The 27,785-nt window shown below is 30.4% G+C and overlaps 1 protein-coding gene and 1 long non-coding RNA gene across 2 annotated transcripts in view; both read right to left on the bottom strand.

Moving 5' to 3' along the window:
- The window catches only part of LOC143206636 (monocarboxylate transporter 2), a 441,132-nt gene that overhangs the window by 284,397 nt on the left and 128,950 nt on the right, over positions 1 to 27,785 (bottom strand). The gene's annotated exons all lie outside the window — the stretch shown is intronic.
- On the bottom strand, positions 25,962 to 27,739 carry LOC143193027 (uncharacterized). The gene is made up of 2 exons (XR_013004931.1): positions 27,178 to 27,739; positions 25,962 to 27,121 (listed from the first exon to the last, which is right to left on the bottom strand). It is a non-coding gene; the product is annotated as an uncharacterized LOC143193027 (long non-coding RNA).

Raw genomic sequence — 27,785 nt, 5'->3', positions numbered from 1 at the left:
TTATTTAAAAATCTTGTAGTGTGTATTTATATTGTAATAAATATGTATTTAATTAATTTTGCATAGTAATTTTTAACATTTACTCAAGTATATCAGTGATTTTATGACAGATATAAACATTTTACTTTTTTTTTAATTAAAAAAACTTCTTAATTTAAATCCGTCCACAAATATTTAGTACCTATATATTTTGGATCCATCTATCCATACAATTATTAAATAGGCCGTCCTGTAATATAAAAAAAAACAAAACGGACACCTGATAAAGTAGCGTTATCTAAAATATTTGTATATCAGCTTTTGATATTTTCCGCCCATTAGCGTGTTTCCTGATAACTTAGTAAGGGTCTACTATAAATGACAACTATGTTTTACAACCTTATTAATCCCGTTATGATATTTTTTATAAATGGAAATGTTTCCTTCACAAATATTTGTATATTCCATAGTAATATAATAATATCATTATATACAAGAAAACAATATTGCAAGATGATTTTGATAATTTTGCAGACATTCTACGTTTTACGAACTGACTATAATTTTAATTGACTTATAGAATAACATAACCTATACTATCATATTACATCCAATTAAATGTACGCGCATGTATATAAATAATCATTCATGGATCCATCAAATAATCCATAGATACGAAAATGTCGAACTATAACAAAACAAAAAACTATTTGGGGTTTTAGTTTTTTGATCAAATTTTGTTAAGTTAATATTGTATTTTGTACAATAAATTTGTTTAAGACGTAAAAATTCGTATGTCTCGATTTGCTTAACGCTTGCTTGACGAATGTGTAAAATGAATAATGTAAAATACTTCTGTCCATTTTTAACCGACTTCAAAAAAGGAGGTTCTATGTTCGGCCGTATATTTTTTTAATGTATGTTCACCGATATTTCCGTCAATTACAGACCGAGCGGGTTTAAGTCCTGCTGTCCAGCAGACCTTGCTGGCATCGACTTCAAAGTAATGAGTTGGTAGTAGTTAAAATAATATTGTCAATAGATTAATAGGTTTAGGTAAGTATTAAACCAAACTGTGTGTATACAGTAGAATACAAAATATTTATTATTTCCTTACTTATTACTTGAAGTCGGCCCAATTCTTTGTTAAAAATATTTTATTTATTATTTTAATTCTCGACATTTTTGACCGACATAATTTAATAGTATATATTATAATATAATTTATAGTATATCAAAAACAAATTACAATGATTTCTATAATGACAGGATTTGACAAGAGGAAAATGGGACGGTGTTGAAATTTTTTCATTCATTTGAATATTTTGCCTAAGAAGAGAAGCAATATCAATAAAAAATAAAACAACTAAAGAACTATATGATAAAAAATCACAATATTACAATAGTTGTTCTTTTTTATAATTAGGTTCTATATATTTATACTTGTTATATATCTTTACGTCTTTTATTATTAGAGTGTCTTATAATATTAAAATATAAAATGATAAGTAAGCTAAGTAAATATACTAAATAAGCATTGAAATGTTCTAGGTATATAATATGTTTGCGTTATTATATTTTGATACCCTATGCAGATTGAAACCCTTATCGGTCATCAGGAATTTTAATATTATAGAAAGGGTCTGTTTATCGTAAAACGGTTTATAAAAAATATGAGCTGAGCCGTAGGAAACAGATGACAAATTGCCATTTTTTACAACGCTAAGTAGCAGTAAACGTCTGAACCCGATTCAATATTGCATATTTACACTATAAAATGGGTCATAGAATTTAATAACATACTTCATAAGTTGGTCGAAGGTATACTTTTGCGATTTTAATATATATGTTGACGCACGTTTATGTTCAGATATTACTTTGAGTCTTTGAAGTCTAAACTACTTTATATAAAAAAAAATGGTATGGAAATATTGAACGTATATCAGCAGAGTAATATATATCAAGTCTGATATAAAAATAGGCAATAATAAATTTAATCTTGGATATATTGTCCATTATCATCACCGGTCTCAATAAGTTTTTACCAAGCAAAGAAATAGCGATTTAGAAACTGTATGCAAATATCTGGATCCAATTAGTCGATCAGATACTAAGCTATCTGAAAGACCTATTAGACTTCTTCGTATATTATTTTTATATAATTTAAATCCTATATTACTCAACAGTGGATGAAGCACTGTTCTACAGACTAACAGTTTTTTTCTGAAATAATTGTATTAAATTATGTTTTTATTGAATATACTCACTATTTTTTATACATGTGATATTTCTGATCTCTAATAGACCAGACAACACAATTTTTAAAATAATATATTAATATCAGGGAAGGCAAAATCAATTTGTATATTTAGATAAGATATGGATATTTCAGAATGGAACCAATATTACCATTGGTCACTCATAGCAAGATGATAATAAAAATAGTGTTAAGACAACAAGTTCATGAAAAAAGGTTGGACTAACAATTTATTAGGCCTTATTAATCATAACATTTTTATTATTAATTCATTGTCGATACATTGTTCTTCATTCTGGAAATAGAAATCCTTAATAACACTTTTGGTTTGGATGAAGTCTGATAGACTCATTAAAGAAGAAATTGATAAATTATGCAATCTTGAACAAATATTGCTAACATAGTTGAATAACAGTTGCTAGAATATGATTTATGTGTGTGTAATTATGCAGAATATACATTAGCCTTTAGTTAAAATGTGTGAGGAGAATACTCACTGTTTTGCAAATATGGCAAATGCATTAGGAAGAATGCAGTGATTAAATCTAGTTTTATTAAGAAATATATATACAGGTAGTAGCAGAACAGAGATAGAATGATATTAATGAAAGTAAAATACAGTACTTGGATATTAAATTATTAGATGGATTAGACATCCACTGGATACTACTACATGAAAAAAATACGCCTCATAGGTGGTGTGGAAAAGAGTTCAATGTAAATATAATAAAATACAACCCTAACCTACAAACTATTATCACTCTATAACTAATTGTAGTTTTAAGTCCTTCGATAATATAGGCATTTGATTGATTTGATTCAATATAGGCTATGTTGAATGTGATGAATGAATGAATGAATGAATTATGAATATGAATTTTGTTGTATGTCTGTATTATGTTGTATAATGAAATAAAATTCAGAGTTGATACAGCAACATCAGATGACCTGAGCTTACTGTTTTATTGAACGGACTTCATACGAATAATAGCCACAAGTTTCCTCGAATCAAACAACAAATATAACGAATGTTAAAATATGCAATTTCTAGCGTCCCATGATTAGCGTCTTTATACACTGAAAAACTCAATAATAATAAATTGAAAACTGCTATATTATCTCGAGAAATGTTAGTCGAATTTACCAGTTAGTTTTGATTAGTGCTAGCTAGTTGCATTGATACTTCTGACTGATAAAAATATTTTAAATAAGTAATTATATATGATATATTACATCACGCAAATGTTGATATGTTATATACCCGATATATTATAATTTAATTAATGGTTCTTGAAATTAAAATGTTTATATTACATTATTTGTAAATTAATAACTCATTTTTAAAATATAGTTAATAATAACGGGCCAATTTAAAAAAAAATATATCTCATAACTATATATTTCATGTAAGAAAATAGTTATGATACAAGATAAAAAAAGGTGCCTATTTCTGTTCAAATTTATTTTAATGCCAGTTTGAACATTACCCCACAATATATAATATATAACCGTAGCCTTAATATCCAAATATCATAGTTCAACATTACCGTTAAACTTTCGTAATTTAGCGTCATTTCGGTATGAATAAAACTGACTTATAGGCGCTCATAACAACCATTTTCTTTCAGGAATGTTTACTTGCGTGATTTTATACGAATTTTCCAAATATCCACCGCCAACTCACAAGATTCTACAAACAAAAAGCGAGATATATTGACGTGGAATTTTTGACACGCCAAACTAATATTAAATCCAGCTAAATTTTATTTCGTTTGTCTTATGACCATATCTTAGAGAGAGCAGAAAATATATAGTTTTAAGAGATATAAGAATGGCTTCAAATTAAAATGTTATAATAATGCATTCGATATGTTCTCCAATCGATCTTCGATGGGTAATAATGTCAATATGGTAGAACGATATGTTTACGTGATTCAAATTTAAGTTGCAAGAAACAATTAGTGGTGATTTAAGAAACGTTAATTAATTTTAACGGTTTTTAAATTAGACTGGAAATAAATGTATGCATTTCCGTTCCATATTTTAAATAAAACAACGAAGTTTTAGATTTTTTACCGCCTATGCAACAATTACTGGCATTTAAAGACTGGCGTGTAACCAATTTGGACATCCCAGAAGTCATCCGCCATTATCTAACCTGGTTAATAGCGTATTATTTCCTATGGATAATTAACACAATAACTCCTATTAAGCCGAATCTAGTAGACGACACTTGACAAAATTTCACAACGATATGGTTTTTAGTGTAAAAATTACAGTAGTTTTAATGAAATCACTTAAGTTGAAAAAAGTCTATGGAAACGCCAACAAATCAGTGAAAACAATGGTCAAACTGGACGAATTGCGTTTCAAATTGCTTTATAGTCCTATTGTATAGTCCTAGAGTATATTCCAGTGTTACCCCAGTGACTATTGGCTGTTTGCAAAACTAAAAAACAATGTTCCTGAGAAAGTGTTATGGATTAAATGAAGAATAAACTGAGAAGTTTATTTAGAAACAAAAGATGTCTACGAAAAAAGTTTTAAAAAATTAATGAACGTTAGCTGTAATCACTCTGGAAAGAGAATCTGATTGAATAATGCTGAATTTTGCCTACGTGTTATAAGACCCAGGACTTATTAAGTGGTGAGTTACTTAGTTGTCTTAACTGTATCAACAATCTCATTAAAAACATCTTTTACCTATATTTATCTTAAGGCACTGTCATTGGTGGTTATATATATATATATATATATATATATATATATATATATATATATATATATTCACAATCTTAATTCAAATAATATCTATTACTTCTCCTTAAAAATCAAAGCTCACGTCGATATAGACAAACCGCGAACTAACAATATAATGTCCTAACTTATAATTATCTTGACAAAAATATCCTCGTATAAAATTTTCTATTATAAAATTATCCTCGCATAAAAATATCTGCTTCCATAAAATGACATAACATAAAATCCTATGGACAAGCGATATTTTTAGCACACTTGCTAGAAATAAATGAAAACGCTAACTTCTAGAGTATAAGTCAATAATTAGGCCATTTGGGCCTATGGTATTGAACTGTTGGGAATCATTAGCAAATCTAACATAGATATCTTCCAGAGGTTCGAGAATAAAGTGCTTCGAGTGATCGTCGATGCCCCATATTACAGTGTCCAACAAACTGATTCAGCACGATATCCCCATAGAACCCATAACGGGTGTGATTCGGAGTGTTAGTGCGAAGTACTCTGAAAGACTATTAATGCGCCCCCATTCACTCGCCAAACAGTTAAATGTGCGCGATGACAGTGAAGTGCGTAGGCTCAAATGGGAACTACCATACGAACTAATTAATAAACACATAGAATGAGATTTAATAATCTCTAGAATAAGCTAGAATATTTTTTAGAATAAGGTAGGATATACTTTAAAATAATTTAGAATGGTATCTAGAATAAGATTTAGATTATAAGTTGTACACTTACATCTACAAGTCAGTATAGTTTTATTATATAACTGAAATCATATAATCATACTTGTTGCCCACAGATTGGCAGATTGTGGACGTTCTAGGAAATTAATAAAAAAATATCTATATTAATATATATTTATATTAATAATATATATTATTGCCAGTATGTTAAGAAAAACTGGAAATAATTAACGACACACCTGGTATATATCTTGGTGGTATATTTGGACCTTTGACCTGACCTTTGACTCGTGCTCGAACACATTCCTTTATAAAAATAAAGTAGGCTTAGATATTTAGTTTATGATCAATGTACTTTGTGTTCTATTCCATGGCAAACTCTTCATATCTTATCTATTAAAATATATTAATTCCTGTCCTGCTGGAGCTGGCCATAAATGTATATTTATAACTGTTTATAATTGTAATTGTATAAAATACAAGAGTGCAAAATCCGAAAAGAACAATGATCGAAAAAAGGATACTTTAATATAACATAACACATTTAATATAACATAAAAAATCAACAAACAGTTTATTATTGTTATATTACACCAAACAATAATATTATATACAGTTTCCTAAAAGATTATGATCCCTAAGTGCAGTACAAGTAATGTCGTTCAGCAATTGTGATATGATGTGATAATTAAGGATCCAATTTAGCAAAAGGACAGGACAAAGTAATTTTCCTGATGGCCTTTATTGTGTGTCAGTATCGAAATAGTGGCCCGCGATAGGCGTCATGAATATTCAATGTCGTTCTGAATAGCTCGCCGTTCGAAACTGTTTGAATTTTGATTAGGATAGGTGATTTTACTTTACGCTTTTCCGTTTATATATGGGCCGGAAGAGTGACGTATCGAGGAGAAGAGAAAATTACCGGAAAATCGCCAGTCAAAGTATATACTGCTCCAAATATCCTAGTTCTATATATCGTGTATCAAAAATATGGAAAATAGACACACCAGCTGCAGTTTAGATAGTGTCTCAATGCAGGAGGAGTTTTTAACTGAAGAATACTTTTGATGGAAACCCCTATTCCAGATAATGCCCTCAATAATAACGTCGACGTATGACAGGATATTCCCATTAACTCCATTTTGTTGAGACAGTAACAATGAATTAAGTTGTTAAAAGCGTGGACATAAAAACTTAGCTTTTGGATATAACGTTCCAAAAAAAAATATAAACCTTATCACGTCCCATTAAATATAAGTTTTAATTTGTCTAGGGATAAAACACAGTTTTACTTTGATTAAACAATATTACGTTACTGTATTATACAATTGTCAATATAGTATTTGAAGAATAAGAGCTGCTGGTCTGTTTATATTTTAATCAAAACGAAAGGTTATAATATAAACAGCAGCCGCCACATGAAAACAAAAACGGGAAAAGGAACATGGCCCTACGCATATGATGGAATCGTCTGTTTACTTGAATTCACGGATAAAAATTACGTCGTGAATTTAATTATGTCAGTTTTCATTAATTATTTGGATAGCAATTCAATAAATAACGTTAAAGATGTGATCATCACTGCTGTACGTAAAATCACATTTAAACTACTTAGGCCAGAAACTTAAAAAGCAATTCGTCCAATTCTATTATTTATTTATTTTAAATATTGAATATGTTTAAATATAATTTTCTTCTGTACACATCCCAGCTTTATCGCTACACGGTTAGCTTATCGCTACCCAAATTAGAGCTAGACTCAAAAATCTCCTTCCATGAACCTATTTAGGGTAGTACTCACACAAAAAAAATTTCGAAAATTAAACCAACAAGCTACCAATTCAGTTAAAAAAATATATATTATATGTAGCTTAAGTCTGTGTTTCTCAAATTATTCTTTCAATTGAAACGCTTATTAATACTTGGATTAATAATGGATTTAGAAATCCATTTCAAGAATTCATATCTGATTAAAGAAAACGATTCTTAAAAAAGTAACAAGTTAAAGATTAAACCGAAAATTGAGCAACAATTGAGAAACTATATAATTGTGATCAAATGAACCTAACATAAAATAATGAATTAGCATGTCCTCAATGCCAGTCCAGGCAAATAAGAAATATTACTGGGGTTCACACAGCAGCTTCCGGTTCAGTCTACTTCTAGCAAGGGTCTTGATTAATGTGACAATTTCCGTTTTTAACCCTAAATTGACGACGATCGTATTAATAAACAGAATACTTACACTTGACAAACTACTCTTTTATAACTAGTGTTAAATCCTACGGTGGTATATAGCGCTGCTTTTTAGTTACAATAAATAATATAGATAATTCAAGAAAATAAAAATGAATGCTACATAATACTGCAACTATTTAACAAGTAATTATTGAGACCATGACAAAGTGTGGAATACAAAAGACGCATTATAAAAATAATAAATTAATAAATATATTTAAAAGAAACATTAATTAACAAAGATAAAATTCCCTTAATACATCACAATCCCTAATAAAAATAATTATATGTTTAACAAACATTAAATGTACAAATATTTTCGAGTTTTCTATGTGTATATGTGGTTAATATTGTGTAGCCCTTTTATTTTTAGGCACTTGCTCTAGAAAGCTTCCTTTATTATTTCTAAGTTTAGTAACAAATAATCACCAAAAAGTTCTAATGCATTCTTTTATTATAAAGAGAAAAGTCACGGGGAAGTTCGTCTTTAAAAATTTACTCTAAGGACACTCCACTAAGTTCAACTTGGAAACAATAGTTTCGATGCTTTCCACAAGACTTGAATTGTCTAGGAGAACAAATTCTTTGAAAAATGAAGAGAAATTACTATTCAGAATTGAAAACATTACTGCGTAAAGACATTAGATGGAATACAATCAAAATTTGCTACTGCGTTAATTGTTACTCAAAAGTGTATTTCACAACCTTTGTAACAAAAAAGAATAACCCTTAGAAAGAATTCGCATGGATATGACAAAAATGTAAAATTTCCTTTAACAGATTATTACTGACGATAAAAAATCGATATGAAAATCTTAAAAACAAAAAAACTTAAAATTTCATAGTGTAAATTTAAAACAGCTGACAAAGTACTAGATCATACAAAAACCGCCAGAACAAGTGAAAAGATTAACCATGTGCTTTAGTCTGCTAACGCCGATCCTAACCAGCATTGTTTTTGGGCTCACTAATTAAACAGGACTTTTTATTGATTGTTATTTTCTCATCAACAGGTATATCAATAAACAAAAATTTAGATACCAATCATAAAACAACCTTTAGAGTTGATTATATACTATATCATTCTTCGAGGTAGTTGTTTGAGTCAACATATTAAGTCAAGTAACTATTGGCTCTTACAACAACAAAATGAAATGGATCTACGTCACAAACGACTCGCTTGTTACTCTTTGTGAATTATAAAATAATTTTGCTGGTACTTTACTGGAAAGAAACTAGAAACAAGTTACCCTACCAGCTATGATCCGATTATATGATAACATGATCATTTGAACAGGCAATCAATGAATGCAATGATCACTAGATTAGTACACCGAAAGTTTCAATAGGATTTTAATAAAAGAAACTAAAAGCCATCCAAAAGAGGTTGTTACCGACGAAAACATTTAAAAAATCCAGGAAATGATTTTGAATTACCGTAAATTGAAATTGAGTGAAATAGCAAAGACTCTAAAGATATCAACTGAACGTGTACACCATATCGTTCACGAATATTTGGGTATGAGAAAGCTGTGTGTAAGGTGTGTGCCGCGCGAACTCACTTTTGACCATAAACAACGACGAGTTGATGATTCGGAGCAGTGTTTGAAGATTATGAATCGTAATAAATCCATCCATTTTTGCACCGATATGTGACAATGGATGAAACATGGCTCTATTATTTCACTCCGAAGTTCAATCGACAGTCATCCGAGTGGATTGCACACGATGAACCCACTGCAAAGCGTGGGAAAATGCAACAGTCAGCTGGTAAGGTTATGGCGTCTGTATTTTGGGGTATGCATGAAACAGTTTTCATTGACTACCTTAGAACCATCAACAGAAACAATTACATAGCGTTATTGGACCGTTTGAAGGACTAAATTTCCGAAAAACAGCCGAATTTGAAGAAAAAGAAAGTGCTGCTTCACCAAGACAATGCCCCGTGTCACAAGTCAGTGAAAACGATGGCAAAAATCCATGAATTGGGCTTCGAATTTCTTCCTCATCCACCGTATTGTCCAGATCTGGCCCCCAGCGACTATTTCCTGTTCTCAAATCTCAAAAAAATGTTCGCTGGGAAGAAATTTTCATCGAATGAAGAGGTGATCGCCGAAACTGAAGTCTGTTTTGAAGCAAAGGACAAATCGTACTACAAAAATGGTATCGAAAAGTTGGAGGGTCTCTATAATCAGTGTGAACTATAGGTGTGCTATAATCACCCTTGAAAGGAATTATGTTGTATAAAGAAAAATAATAAAGCCAAAAAAAATTGTTTTACTATGGTAGGTCGGGGACTTTTCAATTGAACTGTTATCATGATTGTTGAAAAATATAAGTAGAAGTGCAAGGACAGGGAAGTAGAGGAGGAGTAGTATTTGAATAATATAATAATTATATACGTTCGAAGCCAAGATGATACGATTGTTAACAAAAAAAACGTTCTAAGAATATCTAATACAGAAAACCGACATAGAGATAGAAGGGCGGATGGTACATACAATGCACCGGCTACCGGCCAAGCAAGAAAACTGCTAAAACAGAAAAAAATTACAGAATTTGCATGCGGAGCAAGGAAAACTAGCACTAAAGATTATACACCCAGTGATACATAGCGATGTGAATGTAGTATTGACAACTACCTATTAGCTAGAAGAATAGAATAATTCCTCTAAATCAAGAAATCAATTCAGATATATTCATTCATTCTTTTTTGATCTAAACAAAACCGGAAAAAATATTTAATCATTAATACTATATATTTATCATGTATATTATTATTAATTGTATTTTTATTTCATTGTTATTGTTTTCAAATATAAACAAGTGCGGTAAAGGCATAATTAATTTAATTAACTCACATTTAACGAACGAAAAGTTGAATCAATTAAAGCGAATAACTGTTCCCCAACTCACGTACAAATATGAATAAAAAAATGAACGGTATATACTGAAATTTAGTATTTAAATGAAATATGAGCATTCGTAATATTCAATTAGTCAAATTTTAATAGATATTCTAATACCGTTGTTAAAGCTTGTATTCATGTAATCGATATATGCTATTAATATGGTTTATCTGATAATTCTTTCATAGTCGTTTAAAAGGCTTTAGTGAAATATAGCGATGGGTTAACAGATTCAGTGGTCTATATAAATACGGTATTTGATACATTTACCATTATATAGTAGTCACCTTGATATGTATTTACATTTTAATTAATAGATTATACACTTTAATATATAACATCACAAATACAGCAATAAACGATGTTTCAAAAAAAAAATTAAAATTCCGATATGTAGTCTCAATGCAAACAACTAATAAAGTGTTAACATCATCCATAACGCGAAACCTCAAGCTCAGCCGCTCAATCTGACACTCTATGCTACAGTCTTGCACTCCGCAGTGTTAAGGAGAACGAGGCTATAGGTAATCTAGACAGCCGAGAAAAAAATGCTTTAGTCTTACCAAACAAAACGAATTATAACAAAACGTAGAAAATCTCTAAGCTGATAGCAGGGCTTACAAATTAAAAAAAAAAAACAAAACAGCCGCAAAGATTGAAAAGATCACTGCAATTCTCCTAAAGTAATCTAGTCTATAACAGAAAATTGTAAAAATTGTAGAGATTCGTTAGCACGGAGGCTGTAAGGATTTATAAATATTAATAATTTGAAATAGTTTAATTTTTAAATGCGCGCTAAAATGCTCCAAATCTGTACGTCACATAATCGTTGTGATCGCACTGGACATTTTGTATAGATACAGATACAAACTAAAGAAATGTGGTTAAGTCTTGTAAGATGCGAACCAGCCGGTATGGCTTGAACATTAGTAATTTATAAACAAAATAACAAGAAAATTAATTAATTAATAACAAAAAATAAAGAATATTAATTAAATGCATGCCCTAATCAAGTATAGATCATATCCCATCACGTTTAGATTACAAAAAGTTAATATCATATATATGATTCCTGAAACATCACATAGTTCGATGAGTTATAATTCACCATGTTAGATGTAATATACATATTTGATAGAACTATGGGATTTTTTCAAGTTTCTGCAACCTTGTATACGTGCGTGATGACCGAGAGCAGTTTAAAATCCTCTGAACAATATCTACGTATAGGCAATGTGCGAGCCAAAATGGTGTTACACAAATAAAGAAAAATAAAAGAAACCAAGCAGAGATCTAGTTAAAGAATTTATAGTAGTTTAATGTTAAGGCATGCCTATATACAGATTTTGAAAAGTACTTAATGAAGTATTGCAGCTGTATGTGCTTTTAAGGCTATTATAAAAGTAAACTTAAATCAATGTTCTATTAAAATTTTAGTAATAAGTAATGGGAATACTCCTTATCTCCTTGTCCCTTAAAACCTTCTACCTAGTTTAGATATATAGATATATTATATATGGACGACTTTTGTTACTTGATTTAATGGAGCGAAGAATGTGTTTCTTGACTCTTAAATAGAGTTTGAGATATATAAATAAAAGGATCGTCGAAACGAATAAATATATCTACTGCTGGCCTATTATAATAATGAAAGAAAAGAAGAAACAACCGGTAACAATCACAACAACAAAGCTATTTTGAAACAACAAAGAACGGTATACAAAGTTAAATATAATCCGATCAAGATAATTATACAAGGTTCCCTAAGGTTGAGGAAAAATGAACACAAGAGAAATTGGAAAGATGATAAGTACACGGATAAAGACAACAACGATACTTGAGATATACTCACACGATTCAGTTAACCTTGGCTGAATACTGACTATAAACTAGCTACAAAATTCCGAAGCCAAAGTTTTAGTCATTCCACAATACCACTTCCACAATAATTATTCAACGGACTACTGAAAAACAGAAGCTGATCACTTATTGCTTGCTTACATAGGCTACTGACTAGGAAAACCTCAGTATCAAATCTTCCAACCTGAATATTCTGTCACAAATTTAAACAAGGAAAAAGTATAACCTTATAAAAAATAAAATTCCTGAATATGTTATAACATCAATAGTATTAATAAAATTATAGTAGCATTTCTCATTACATAAAATAATGTAAAATGATATAGTAAAGTATATCCTATTATACTTATTAGTAATATTTATATAATTTTTAATATATCTATTTATGTATATCTAACTACTATGGAATATAGTAAAATAATAAATACAAGCTTTAAATGATTAAAATAGTAAAAAAATATACACTTTTTTCACTATTTAACAAATTGCTGGCGGCTAATGGAAGCTAGCAAAATTGTGTAAAAAGTTGCATCTAAAATTTACGATTTCCCAATGCAGTAACTAGGGCGGCTTATATAGCTACTATTCGGCCATATATTTATCGTTGCTTGCCACACAATAGTCGATAAACATTCGATATCCGTGATATTTTAGAATGGAGGAAATCGATATAGAACAATGAACATACCAAATAATATAATAAGAAAAACAAGTAAATACATACTTAAAATAAATAACTCATAAAAGTCCCCGGCCTGACACATAGAACCCTCCGAAGATGCGTTTATAAATTTGGCAGCTGTCGTATCATCAGTTTGTAAATTATAGCATTTTGAGTGAAGCAACTTTGGTTATTGTGAAAAAAATGGATAAAAGGAATTTCGCGTGTTGATAAAATATTGCGTTTTGAAGGTAAAAAATACAGTTGAAGAAAAAACTTGGCTTGATGCCGAGTTTCCAGACACTGCCCAAGGAAAATCAATCATCAAGGATTGGTATGCTAAGTTTAGGCATGGTGAAATGAGCACCGAAGACGGTGAACGCAGTGGACGCCCAAAATAGGTTGTTACCGAGGACAACTATTTAAAAAATCCACAAAATGATTTTGAATGACCGTAAATTGAAATTGAATGAAACAGAAGACACTCTAAATATATCAACTGATTGTATACATCATATCATTCACGAATATTTAGGTATGAGAAAGCCTTGGGCAAAGTGGGTGCCGCGCGAGCTCACTTTTGTCCAAAAACAACGAGTTGATGATTTGTAGCAGTGTCTGAAGATGATCAAGCGTATAAGTCATCCGGCAAGGTTATGGCGTCTGTATTTTGGGAAGAAAAATCGCTGCATCACCAAGACAATGCACCATGTCACAAGTCAGTGGGAACGATGACAAAAATCAATGAATTGGGCTTCGTCGTCCACCGTATTCTCCAGATCTGTTCCCCAGCGACTATTTCCGATTCTCAAATCTCAAAAACATGCTCGCTGGGAAGAAATTTTTGTCGAATGAATAGGTGATCGCCGAAACGGAGGCCTATTTTGAAGCAAAGGACAAATCGTACTACAAAAATGGTATCGAAAAGCTGGAGGGTCGCTATAATTAGTGCATCATCCTTGAAGGGAATCATGTTGATTAGGAAAACTAATTTTGCCAAAAAAATCGCTCGGTGAGCGTATCCAGTTCTTGACTAATAGTTATATTTAGTGCAGAAAAACTTCTTTATATATAATATGCTCCATAACTATATATATTTATATGGTTTCTGTATCTTATTTGGAACTATTGGTTACTTTATCCAAAATATCGACACATATTTCCAATTTAATAATCTTCATCTCTAGATTTGTCACTCGACTCTAAAATAATTGTCGCATATTAACGGATTTCATTTTAATGACATTTCGAAGATAGATATTTACAGCCACTAATCTGTTAAAAAACAATGGGAACAGATTTCCTTGACGAACACTGGCTCGATTCTAACTAACATATCGCACACGGCTAAAAGAACCAACAACGGCAGTCGCACGCTGCGGCTCTTCTCGGTTTATTTCTTCACTTCATCTTTTTAAAGCATTATTTATTTGCATATATATATTTACATAATTTGAATAATATCCATGAATACGTTTCAAGACTAGTAGTAGATTTATTCCCTGGTAGCTCTTCCATGTTAGCGTTAATGTCCAATAGAATAATTTCACCACTGTTGAAGTGTCCTTCAAAATATTCGAAACTTCTGTCTGTCATGACACAATATAAGCATACTAAACCATAAAAAGTTGACAAAGTGTAATTATTCAACCACATATGTCACTTAACCTTAGTATGTTGAACGGTTGAATTCAAGAAATATTTTATATATAGATTTTTGTAATCCAAACAAGATGGGACTTGATTAACACTTGTTGAAATCTTATATTTAATAAATATTTTTCTTTGATTATTGTGAACAAACGCTAGTTTAATATAGTTAGAAGCCCCTTTTCGTCCGTCTGGTTGGAAATAAGATCTTGCTGGTTTCATCATTTCTTCTGCCACTTGGTTAACTCCAGCGGCCTTACAATAGTTATACAATTTTGATTTTATTGGGATTCTGAATTCGTTCACTCTTGGCTTATCATATCACCGAATTAAACAAGTAATTCAACAATCGGAAGGAGCAATGTATTCACCAAACATTGACGAATGATTTTAAAACATTACAGTTGTTACATTACAAAATAACTTTTAGAATTTTTGTTAGTATTACAGCCAATCTATCCAATATCGGAACAGATCACCTTCGAGGCATCAATAGCGATCGGTCATAAGTATTCGTTACGAAATATAGAAAACAAAACTATTATGATCACTAGATTATGTTTATATTAAGCTTTTAACCACACTGGATGAGTTTTTATGAGCGTGTCGTTAATTAACAATAAAAAGTAAATATAATAAGACGTATTTAGTAATATCTATATCTCAAAATTGCTGGAAAACTATTTCCTCAATAACCGACTAATAACGGTTTTTCTCTCGTTTTATTCTCAATTATTGACCATACACGTAACATCATTTTCTCAATAGCAACGAAGCCCTCTCCGCCAACAAAATCTACTGTACAAGTAATAAAGTAAACACAATCATAAAGTGATTCCCTTTGTTTTCGGTTTGGGCAACCGAATGGTGGGCGGATTCGAAAGGTGGAAACAATTTTTTGTGTGTTTTTTCCGAAACGAGCCACTAAATATTTTTTGCGGCAGTTATTTTATCGCCTCTATTGGGATGGGCGTTAATCCGGAACGATTTAAACAAAGGCGAATAAGGGCCGTTCTTATAAGCTTTATATTTTTTTCTAAATTGAGTTGTTTCCTCTTTTTAGCTTGGATCCAGTATATTTATATATATATATATATATATATATATATATATATATATATATATATATATATATATATATATATATATATATATATATATATATACTATTACTAAAATATCTCAAAAAATTAAAAATATAATCTTCATTCGCCGAAAAGCGGCTGACGAATCAAGATCAGCTTGACATTAGCTCAGTGCGCAGCTTTTTCATATAAACATAATTTAGTATAATGTTATTCTTTTTGATGTTGCTGTACATTAGACTTTCCTATCGACGTCAATTTTTCACTTTTCTTATGATATCAGGTTTTGCTTCGTTGACGATTTTACATGTATTTTGTACATTTTTATTATAATTCAGAATCCATTATATTATTTTGATATATAAAATTAAGCAACATATCCTTAAATGTTGTTAAATAATTCTGCAAATAATTTCTTCATCTGTAAGATCCTTATTAGCATTGATTTCAGATTTATTCGTAACATTTTAAACTAGCACAGTCGGTAGGATTCCGACGAGATCATAAAACTATTCTCTTTTAAGTTCCTGCAATTAATTGGAATCAATAAAAGACGACAGATTGATGTTGGATTGGCAATCGTTCCATAGTTTTACGAAGCATTCCTTGGCGAAGTTAAAGAGAGTTCGGACAAAAGTGTCAGAGCTGAAACTGAACCATAGGTTCACAAAAGTTGCATTGAAGGTGCTTAAAGACTCCTAGCCATATACTATTTCAAGTAAGAAACATTCAAGCTTTGAAAAAAACCCTAGTCCTTGAATTGCCGGCACATCCATCACAGTTGATGGTTAAGGCCACCGAAGGTAGACTGAAGTTGCTGTGTGAACGGCCACCAAGAGCCGATTGTAGCAGCTCAATGTCTTAGACGTAGACTGTTGAAATATAGAATCACCAACATTTGGAAAACCATTCCGTAGAGGGAAACTATGGAAATATGGATAAAATAGTACCATTTTAAAGATCTTTAAAGGCGGACGAGGATACAATCGATACTCGAAAACAATTTTACAACTGTAGTCGTTTCTTTAGGAAGGAGGTGTTATATAACGCAGCGTTATCGCTCTGCGGTGTGGTCTGTTTTCTAATCGATAAAAACCCTCAGTGTCGCTTTATAATCCCCTCTTCTTTCTTTGAATAAAATATATTTTAAAAAACATTTTATAATTCATAATTTATAATATATCAATTATTTATATATTGGTCAATATATATATATATATATATATATATATATATATATATATATATATATATATATATATATATATATATATATATATATATATATATATATATATATATATATATATACTAAAATATCTATTACTAAAATATCTCAAAAAATTAAAAATATAATGTACATTCACCGAAAAGCAGCTGACCAATCAAGATCAGCTTGACGTTAACTCAGTGCGCAGCTTTTTCATATAAACATAATTTAGTATAATGGTATCAAAGGAAATTGTTAGTCTGAAAAGCATCCATAAAAAGCTTGAAGACATTCAGCGCTGTGAGCGATATACATCATCTCTTCATACACTGTTAAGTTATATCGAATTTAAATGGTTTAAAAGACAACCCACTTCCAGGTATTGCTTTTAAAATAATACAATTTTAAAAAGCATTTAATAAAATCAAGGAATACATATTATTTCAATATGTTTATTTAGATGAGACATGGCCATATTTCAGAATGGGACATTGGATCACTCATGGCAAGATAATAAGTATAGTGTTAAGACAATAAGTTGATGGAATAAGGTAAACGTTGAAGTACCTGAGCATTTGATTAAAAATGCCAGGAGAGAAAGAATACTAACTATTTTGCAAACATGGTAAATCCATTATCTAGTTTTATGTACACAGGAAATATTTTATATATACAAGAAAGATGTGTACAGATAGTAACAATAAACTAAGGAGAAATATAGTGATATCAAAATAACTTTACAAGGAGACACTGTACCGAAGGAAGGAAGAACTAAACGTAAAAGGTAAAGATGCTCTCTAATGACATTAAAATATATTACTTAGATATACAATTGTTAATTAGGTGAATTAGGCCTCCAGTAGATAGTACTACATAAAAACGCGCCAAGAACTCTACCTCATAGGTGATGTGGAAAAAAGTTTAATGTATATATAATAAAATGCAATCCTAGCCTACAAACTATTTTGAGTGTATAATTAATTGTAAAATTAGATGGTAGTTACAGGTCGTATTCGTCAATTCACACACAACCCATTCTTTTTTTTAATGAATTTATGATATACTGATGAATGTATCATTATAGAATAAATTCACAAAAATTTACAGAGTAAGCTAATATCAATTTATATTCCATTTTCAAGCAGGATAACTCTAAGTTTTTACTTATAAATGTCCCAGCTGTTAAATTTAACGTAATAGTTTTGGTTATATGTGACTGATCTACATTAAATACACCATCCAATGACTACTGTAATCCAGTAGTTTTATTATTATATTGTCCTTTTACAAAAGAAAGCTCCAATGAAAAAGATATTGCTCCTGTGACGATATAACTACCGAAGTTAAAACCTATTTTGAACGTCTAGAAAACCCCGTAAAGATATGGCTGCGCTGGACTGACCGTATCACTCTTAAAGAAAAGGATCTCGAAGAATTTTATTACCGGCTGATTAAATGAACGCAATCACTTTCCTCTAAAATAATGCTATGCATTGCCGGAAGTTTGATAAATACATTACTGCAGGTCAAATGGGACACATCATGAATATCAAACCTGACTTCTAGTCAAAACTTATTCAGATTGATGCATAATCGTTTGGCCTATTCCGAAAAACTGAAGAAGTAGAAGAGGACCTGAATGAGCAAATATTCCCAATCCAATTTTGACTAATATATAAATAATTAATATATTATAAATTATAAATTATAAAATGTGAAAGGGTTTAAGACACAAAAAATGTTAAATTATTTTAAAATATATTTTATTCAAAGAAATAAGAGGGGATTACAAAGCGACACTGAGGGTTTTTTTCGATTAGAAAACAGACCACACCGCAGAGTGATAACGTTGCGTTATAAAACACCTCCTTCTTAAAGAAACGACTACAGTTGTAAAATTGTTTTCGAGTATCGATTGTATCCTCGTCTGCCTTTAAAGATCTTTAAAATGGCACTATTTTATCCATATTTCCATAGTTTCTCTCTACGGAATGGTTTTCCAAATGTTGGTGATTTCAGATTTCAACAGTCTACGTCTAAGACACTGAGCTGCTACAATCGGCTCTTGGTGGCCGTTCACACTGAATCGCAAGCTTCTGCCCAAATTCCAATAAATTAGGTTAATTCACAGCAACTTCAGTCTACCTTCGGTGGCCTTAACCTTTAACTGTAATGGATGTGCCAGCAATTCGTGGACTAGGGTTTTATTCAAAGCTTGAATGTTTCTTACTTGAAATAGTATATGGCTAGAGGTCTTTAAGCACCTTCAATGCAACTTTTGTGAACTTATGGTACAGTTTCAGCTCTGACACTTTTATCCAAACTCTCTTTAACTTCGCCAAGAAATGCTTCGTAAAACTATGGAACGATTGCCAATCCAACATCAATCTGTCGTCTTTTATTGATTCCAATTAATTGCAGGAACTTAAAAGAGAATAGTTTTATGATCTCGTCGGAATCCTACTGACTGTGCCAAATTTAAAATGTTACGAATAAATCTGAAATCAATGCTAATAAGAATCTTACAATAGATGAAGAAATTATTTGAAGAATTATTTAATAATATTTAAGGATATACTGCTTAATTTTATATATCAAAATAATATAATGGATTCTGAATTATAATAAAAACGTACAAAATACATGTAAATCGTCAACGAAGCAAAACCTGATATCATAAGAAAAGTGAAAAATCGACGTCGATAGGAACGTCTAATGTACAGCAACATCAAAAAGAAACCCCTAAAAAGCTACCACTCAATATGCCTCCACGTAATTTTCTTAAACCGCCACAGTTTCCTTCCACCCTTTAAAAGGTGGATATTAAATTTAGGCAATTTCGGCGCTTCTCTTTCACAAATTGCGCCCACTTAGGCTTTTAGCCTTCAGTTATAGCCTTCTGCGCCAATATATGCTCTTATATCGTAATGGAAAGGATACCATATTATTACGTCAAACAAAATAATCGAGAAGGTAATTTGTTGGCACAGAACTAGGCACAATTTAATATCTACATTTTTTTTATTTAAAATATATAGTCTATTGAAATTGTATGTAAAGTACACACATATAGTTGATTGATTTATGTAAAAACTCTTAAAAAAAAGTATTAATTTTCATATATTTGTAATAAATGTATAGTTGTATTTAATCAAAATTTGACATACATGCTTGTTGAAGTTATCCCAAAAAATGATAATCGGTAGAAACAATGTCTAGTGAATACGACGGGTAAAACTTTTAAGCGTCTCTATGTCTATATTAACAAAGTAGTATAGCAAAGTCATTTTATAGCTGCTTTGCTTTATAATAATAGTATTTTATTCAGCAACTGCACTAGAGCAACAACATAATTTAAAAATAAATCTTTTTGTATTTCAATAATTTCATTGATTGCAAAAATCCTAACAATTTGTTGACGTAAATCAGTGCATGTGATATTTCTATTTTATTAAGAGTAAAATTATGCTGCCATAAGAATGGTGAAATTATTGATAAGTTATTTAAACTAGATAAACCAAAAATACCGTGAATAATTTTAGGTCAAAATACAACTCAACTTTGCCATTATGTTTCTATTAATAGTTCTTAACTCGCAATTATTTCTTGTAATATTTCTCAATTTTATTAGCAGCGCGATCAAAATAACCCTAAACTCGTAAATAATGACTCATATCGTCAAAACAAACTTATTATATCAGACATAGATGATTAAATGTTAGCTAATATCGTTAAAACGTATAACTCATTACTTATTGAAATCGCGTAAGCATTTTTTTTTGTTCAATTTTACTTCAATTTAACATATGAATAATAGTTCCGATGTTTTAAAAGTAATGATTTGACCCAAAGAGTATTCTGGAGGAGCAAAAAAATGTGAAGATGGGTATTTCAAAGTATTTTTCAGCAGGATAACGTTAGGGAATATGTTGAAAAACCAGCGAAAACATACTTGAAAACATTAAAATAGGAAGTGCTACTCTTCCCGCGGTATTCTCGAGGGCTTGCTCCTTCTGATTCTGACTACTTGCTCCAACATATGAGCCGCGACCTATCTGAGCAGCGCTTTACTTCTTATGAAGATACCAAAAATGAGTCAATTCGTGGATAACCCTAAAATATATATCACTCTTTCCAGATTGAATCCATAAGTTGCCTAAAGGACAGTAAAAAGTAGCAGTTATGGATGTACAATACTTTGAATAAAATACATTGTACCGACTTCTCAGATTGATGTTTAAATTTTAAAAAATTCTTTAAAACTAATTTATATATTTTTATACCAATATATGTCTTTATTCTAGTTTCCACTGCCACTTATTTTGGTTACTATTATAGTTATAAACTATATTGAAAACATTATTACAAAAAATATTTCATTAATTATATTAAAGTGCCGTTATTTAAATAAAAAAAGTTATTGGAGTTTTATTTCAAGTGATCGACACTACCCTACTTCTAGTTTCAAAAATAACATTTATTGCAGGTTAACAAATTCGCAAATAATAACATAGATAGAGAACTTCATCATATAGTTACCAAGCTGTAAAACAATATAAAATAATCCAAATTGTCAATGACCGGACCCATCAACAAATGTATACATTAGAAACACCGCGTGAAATAAATCAATTTAACTCGTTTAAAATTAATCACATACTAAACGGTACGAGAATTCGAATTAAAGTTCACAACTTAATTATACAAACATCTAATTCCGCTAAATCCTATTTAATAAGTTCGAAATTTACGGCAGAAGTCGAAAATAGTTTTCGCTAATTGCAAAACTACCTAACAGCTGTCATACTAGACAGTTATCATGTTACTACAACAAAATCTATTAATTCGTATTATTCGTTGTGGAATAGAATTTTAACATATTATATAACTGTTGTTATGACTTGGAGCTCTTACATGGGGGTAGGTTAAGAAAGTGAAATTTCCTGAGATATTTTGCAGCAGTGGGGTCGACCGGAAGATGTATAGTCCGGTCAAAATGTGAACAAACCCACATCATCAGGACTTTAAGTGCTATATGTAAATTGGTTTTAAAATCGGACTGTATTTACCTATCCATTTTATTCTAGTTAGAAAGAGATACAATGATATCTGATGCCTATTAACTGTTTGCCGAATAAGCCTATACAATTCGCCTGGTTGCCACATATCTGCAAAATTCGTTGCTGACGTTATTTTGACGCTTTGTTTTGATAAATCTCAAATCGCTATATAAAATTTGTGATTATTCTCATTGAAAATCTAATAAATAGTCAAAGTCAGAAACATATTTCTTATTATTAATTAATAAGTTACTGTTGCTATTGTGTTTAGTTGAACAAATTATTGGTATGTACATGGTGACTAAAATTTGCCAAAAAGTGGAGAATAATATTATGTTATATTACTACGCGAAGCTGTTGATAGTTATTGATATAAGATGTCGATTTTCGCTCTATTCGGAATCAAATATATAAAATGTATGAAGCAACTAACTAGTTTTTTCTATATTGTATTTTTGATATAATCATAATTTAATACAGTTCTTTCAAAGGAAATTGTTAAACTGGAAAGTATTATCAAGAAACTCAGAAATATGGAGCTCTTTGAGTGATTTAAAGTGATTTATCGCCATGAGAACTATCTATTGCATCTTGCAGAATCCGTTAAAATCTACGTATGTCTACTTAAATGAAAAGTCTTGCCCCACCAGCTTGTATGTGCCAGATATTGTTATTCCTGAGTATTCCGTAATTTCCGATCGATGACTTGGCTGAGTAGTCGTTCAAATATTCCAAAAAAAGCCAACAATTAGGTATATTTTTAATAAACTTAAAGGAATAATTTTAAAAGAACAATCCATATATTGTGCAAATGCAAAGTTGTAAAAAATATTTATTCTTGGAAGGATTATTAATTGATACTGTATATGTAATTGATAGTAATTTGTGTATTTTTCTTCAAACTTATGTTAGAAATGGAGTTATTTCACTAAAATGTGACAATTAGTGCATGTTTTAGATATAAATAAAGAAACATAGATAATGTTTTAGGCAAGCTTGCCAAATAAAATGTGAACGAATCACTCCCAGGTTTCTCTTGCGAAATTGATATTTTTTATTGAAAACGCAACGAGCTACCTCACAAAATACATGGATCAAGATCAAGATTATAGGAAACGATCTGAAAAACTGGAAATTGTATACAAGGTCAGAACGGTAGTTCATTTTTTAAATTTAATATTTTTTGACCGTTAATGTTAAACCCAAATTTACCTGCCAATTTTATTACCTTGTATTACCTTTTCGAATGAATAACGGATAAAATGTATTAATCCTTACGAAACCCAAATACATCAACGAATGAGAAAAAAAGAGATGATTACCTAATGTTTATTTTTCCATTCAGCGGGAAAACAGGCTTATCCATTTTAAAATATGTAAATACGGTCGAAGGGTTATGTTGTTTGAAAAATAATTATGTCAGAGTTTATTCCGCGCTGTCCAAAAAATAAGCTGAATGATTTTTTCAGTTCGACGACCAAACGTTTCATATAACACTCTGGCGGATTAAAATAATGTCCAGCAATATTTTTCAAACAAAATATTTCGGTTTGACGTTTTAACAGGAGATTTATGTAAATATCTCCATTTATTTTTATATTACAGAATGATTAACAAATGCAACGATTAGCATTCATCCAGTGAGCTATTAATTGAACTGTTAGAAACAGATATAATATTAATCAAAATTATTATAAAAACGCATTAAAACAGTCATTAATCATTAAATTATTGCGCAAATATCATCTGAATGGACTAAAATCATATGGGTTTTCAATAAAGACGGGTCACAGGCTGCTATATTATTTTGGAGCATGTTTAACATGTTTATTATTTAGCCACTGAAGCCAAGCCAAACATTTTTTATTCCACTATATGGTACAGATGTGTTTAGTGTTTGTCTGCTCTTACTAACATGATACATAGGTCCCCCTCTGATCATTCCCCTCACCGTCCTTCCTTGTCTCGTTACCTGCCTTACATCCTCCAGATATGCTGTAAGTATCCCCACCAACTAGCTGTCTCCTTTTTATAAACCCTTCCAGGAATTCAATATTGAAGTATTTTCTTATTTGTTTACTTCTCATCTTGTTTATTTTTATCGCACCCTTGACTCATCTAAGATATTTAATTTTTATTGCTTGTATCTTGCTATATACTTTCATCACATCTTGCCCACATCTTGCAACCGAATGTTAGGTTTGGTCTATATATTGTTTTATATACATTCTTTTTTGTTTTACTTAATACTTATTTTTTCTTTCGAATTTACTATTTACAACGAAGTACAAATTCATGGTTTTTCAAATTCTTTTCGTGTTTTCCTCTTCGATTTCTATTCCTAGATATTAAAAAGCCTTTACTTGTACTATTCTTTGATTTTCTATTTGGATGTTTACTTATTCTCGTGCACCCATAACCATCATCATAAAAGAAAAGGACAGGCGGCGTTATTGGTCCTTTATTTTTAGTATCACAGAGTGATATTATTAGTTTAAATTGATATGGACGAGGACGACATATGGTGCCCCTACGACCATACCACGTGCCACATAGCAGACTCAATGTTGTAAATTCTGCATAATCGATTAGTGTAAAATCTTTCATAGATGAAGTGATCTATGGTACAAAATATTTGAGGGTAACCGTGAGAAGTCACACTGTTATACTTATATTTAATATATAATTAATTTGTTAAATGATTTAGGAGTGGTTCCATCCAAGACCAAATATTCCTACAACTGTTATATGATTACAATTTAGTTACTTACAGTTTAGTTAATTTGCCCAAGCCTCACAATTTGATACAATAAAAGATGATTCAGTGAAAATGCGAAGACGGTAAACAACGTAGTCTAGTTGTTAAATTTTCCATTTAGTATTAATGCTAATCACGAAATGTCTAATAGGTTTGGTTGGGTTTCTAAAACGTATAGTGATGTTAATGATAAAGAACGGCCTTGAGGATAAAAAGCCAATCCAAACTCCCAAAAGATTTTCCTACAGCTTAGCAGTTAATAAATTAACAGATTCTAGAGATTCACAGACGATGAGGAAGATTCAAAAAGAGGAAGAAATGGCCACCACACGAATTAACCGAAAATACAATTTCGAACTCGAATTCGATTACGAATTAACAAAAATAAATAATGGATATAGAATATATGTCGAAAAAACGCTAATTGATACCCCACTGAAACGTGTAAAACGTGAAAAATAATATATTTAACAAAACTTTCTGACATTAACTTTTATATTTTGTTATAAAAAAAAACAATAATATAAAGATATGTTTTTTTAGTATTTAGTATAATATATAGTCTTGCCCTATATAAATTTGGCAACACTGCCTGGTATTGCAAGCCAAGCGTTTCTCAAAGAAATGGAGATGTACCCAGGGGTGTGCAACTGCAATGGTAAGTAGTGGGGCAAAGTTTGGCTTAGTCCAATCATTGGCGGCGCTGACAACGCGAATTTGATTGGTTAATTTAAAATAGTTATGTAGAAACCTGTAAGGAAAATACTTTGCTTTGATTGGTCTGCCATTTCCCCTGATTATTTTGTGACTCACATTTATTGGCCAATAGTATTTAAATAAAAATCAAATTTAAATTTTAAAATTAATTTATTAAAATAAAATCCTATACAAATATACATAAGTGTAAATAATATAAATATATATAAACAAAAAGCAAAAAAATCAATTATGAACTCTATTCTAGGCAATATTAAAATATCAATAATTCTTCTATAACGCCTTCCCATATATGTTTAGTGCCATCAATTTTATGGGATCTATTAGAGTTCTAACTTATCTTGATATATTGAAGGTAAACTTTAAATCCTTCTCTGTTGATATTGCATTAACTTCATTAAACCAAAGATAAAATCACACCTCAGAATAACTTAAAATTTGGTCTTGAAAATCATTATGGATTGGACAGTCGAAACACTAAAAATTTATGTGCTTTTTTTAATATTTAGATTTTAGAGTATTTAATCTGTGGAACTACTTAATATAGAATATAGACAAATATTGCATGTTGTCTATTTTTCAGAAGTTTTGTTAAATAGCCTGAAATAAGACTAAAATACAATATTAGGCTCTTGTTTTCCTCAGAGTAAAATTCTCTAGAACTGAAAATATAGACTCAACAGGTGATTTAACAACCTCAAGTGGTACTAGATCTTCCGTCAAAAAAAATATAAGTTATCTAACATGTTCATCTTCTTCACAATTTTCTCCGGGAGAATGATGTGAAAAAATTGAAATGATGAGCCCTTTTAAAAATTTCTCGAACATACTAGGGGAAGGATGCTGTTTCTACTTCCATGACCTCTAATAGATCCAATAAAAATCTTTAAGCAATCTTGGTTAAGATTTGTTAAACAAATGTAGTTATTTGTAAATTTAGACAAAATAGATTTCTTTAAGGTAATAAATCCCCTAAATGTAGCAATTAAATTTTTAATTGATGGCACCATAACAAATATTTTCTTAACAAGGCAATCAAATTTAAATATATAATTCCTCTACTATAAAATGATTGAAAACTGACTGTTCTAAAAAGTTAAAGTATTGCAAATATTTTAGGGATATTTTACAATTAAAAGTAGTATTTATTACTACTAATTATCCAGTTATATTAATTGTTACCTTCTTGTAAGACTTCTTTATGTAGAGACATCACACTGACAGCATACGAACAACTTGGTAGATTAATTGAATTTTATCACTACTAACATCTTCATAAGTTTTTGAATTTCTGTAAACAAACAATATATAAACAGACACGTAGTAGATAGATAATTTTATATGTACCTGATAAAACCAATGATGGATATGCATTTACCCAAATACCTGTTCGTGAAGGAAGAATAATTCTAAATTTTTCACTAAAATGGCCATAACAAACACCATGACGTTGATATATTTGCATTGTGGTTTATCCAGGTAACTTATTACTATTTACTTGATCAACCCATTTTTGGAAAGGAGCGAGATCATTCTTTGGGAAACGATGTCTAATTTCCGTAGTATATTTTTACCCCGGTACACTACATCTTTTACTACACTGACGCACTGTCATCAATTTTAATATTATTACTCCATAATAATTAATGTAAAACAGAAAATATGCACAACATAAAACGAAAATTTCGTGATCTAAACACAAACCATAACCTACAAACAACAAACATAAAAATGGACGCCTATAGAAAATGCTGATTTCACACAATTTGATCGACCAATCACATTTCATGTTAGTGGCAGCACCAGGAATTTAAACTAGCCAATCACAATTTGCGATCGCAGCGCTACAGTTGATTGAACTAAACAAAACATTTCCCCAAGGTCGCCTATACCGTGAAATTTCTATTTTTTCTATGGATGTACCGTATTGCTTTGATTAAACGTTGGGCATTTAT

Source organism: Rhynchophorus ferrugineus, unplaced genomic scaffold (assembly GCF_030347505.1).
Source record: "Rhynchophorus ferrugineus isolate W39M unplaced genomic scaffold, kcgeb_rfMv2 rfM1, whole genome shotgun sequence".
Lineage (NCBI taxonomy): Eukaryota > Metazoa > Arthropoda > Insecta > Coleoptera > Curculionidae > Rhynchophorus > Rhynchophorus ferrugineus.
The sequence above is the reverse complement of the archived record's forward strand: the minus strand, read 5'-3'. Positions and strand labels throughout refer to the sequence as shown.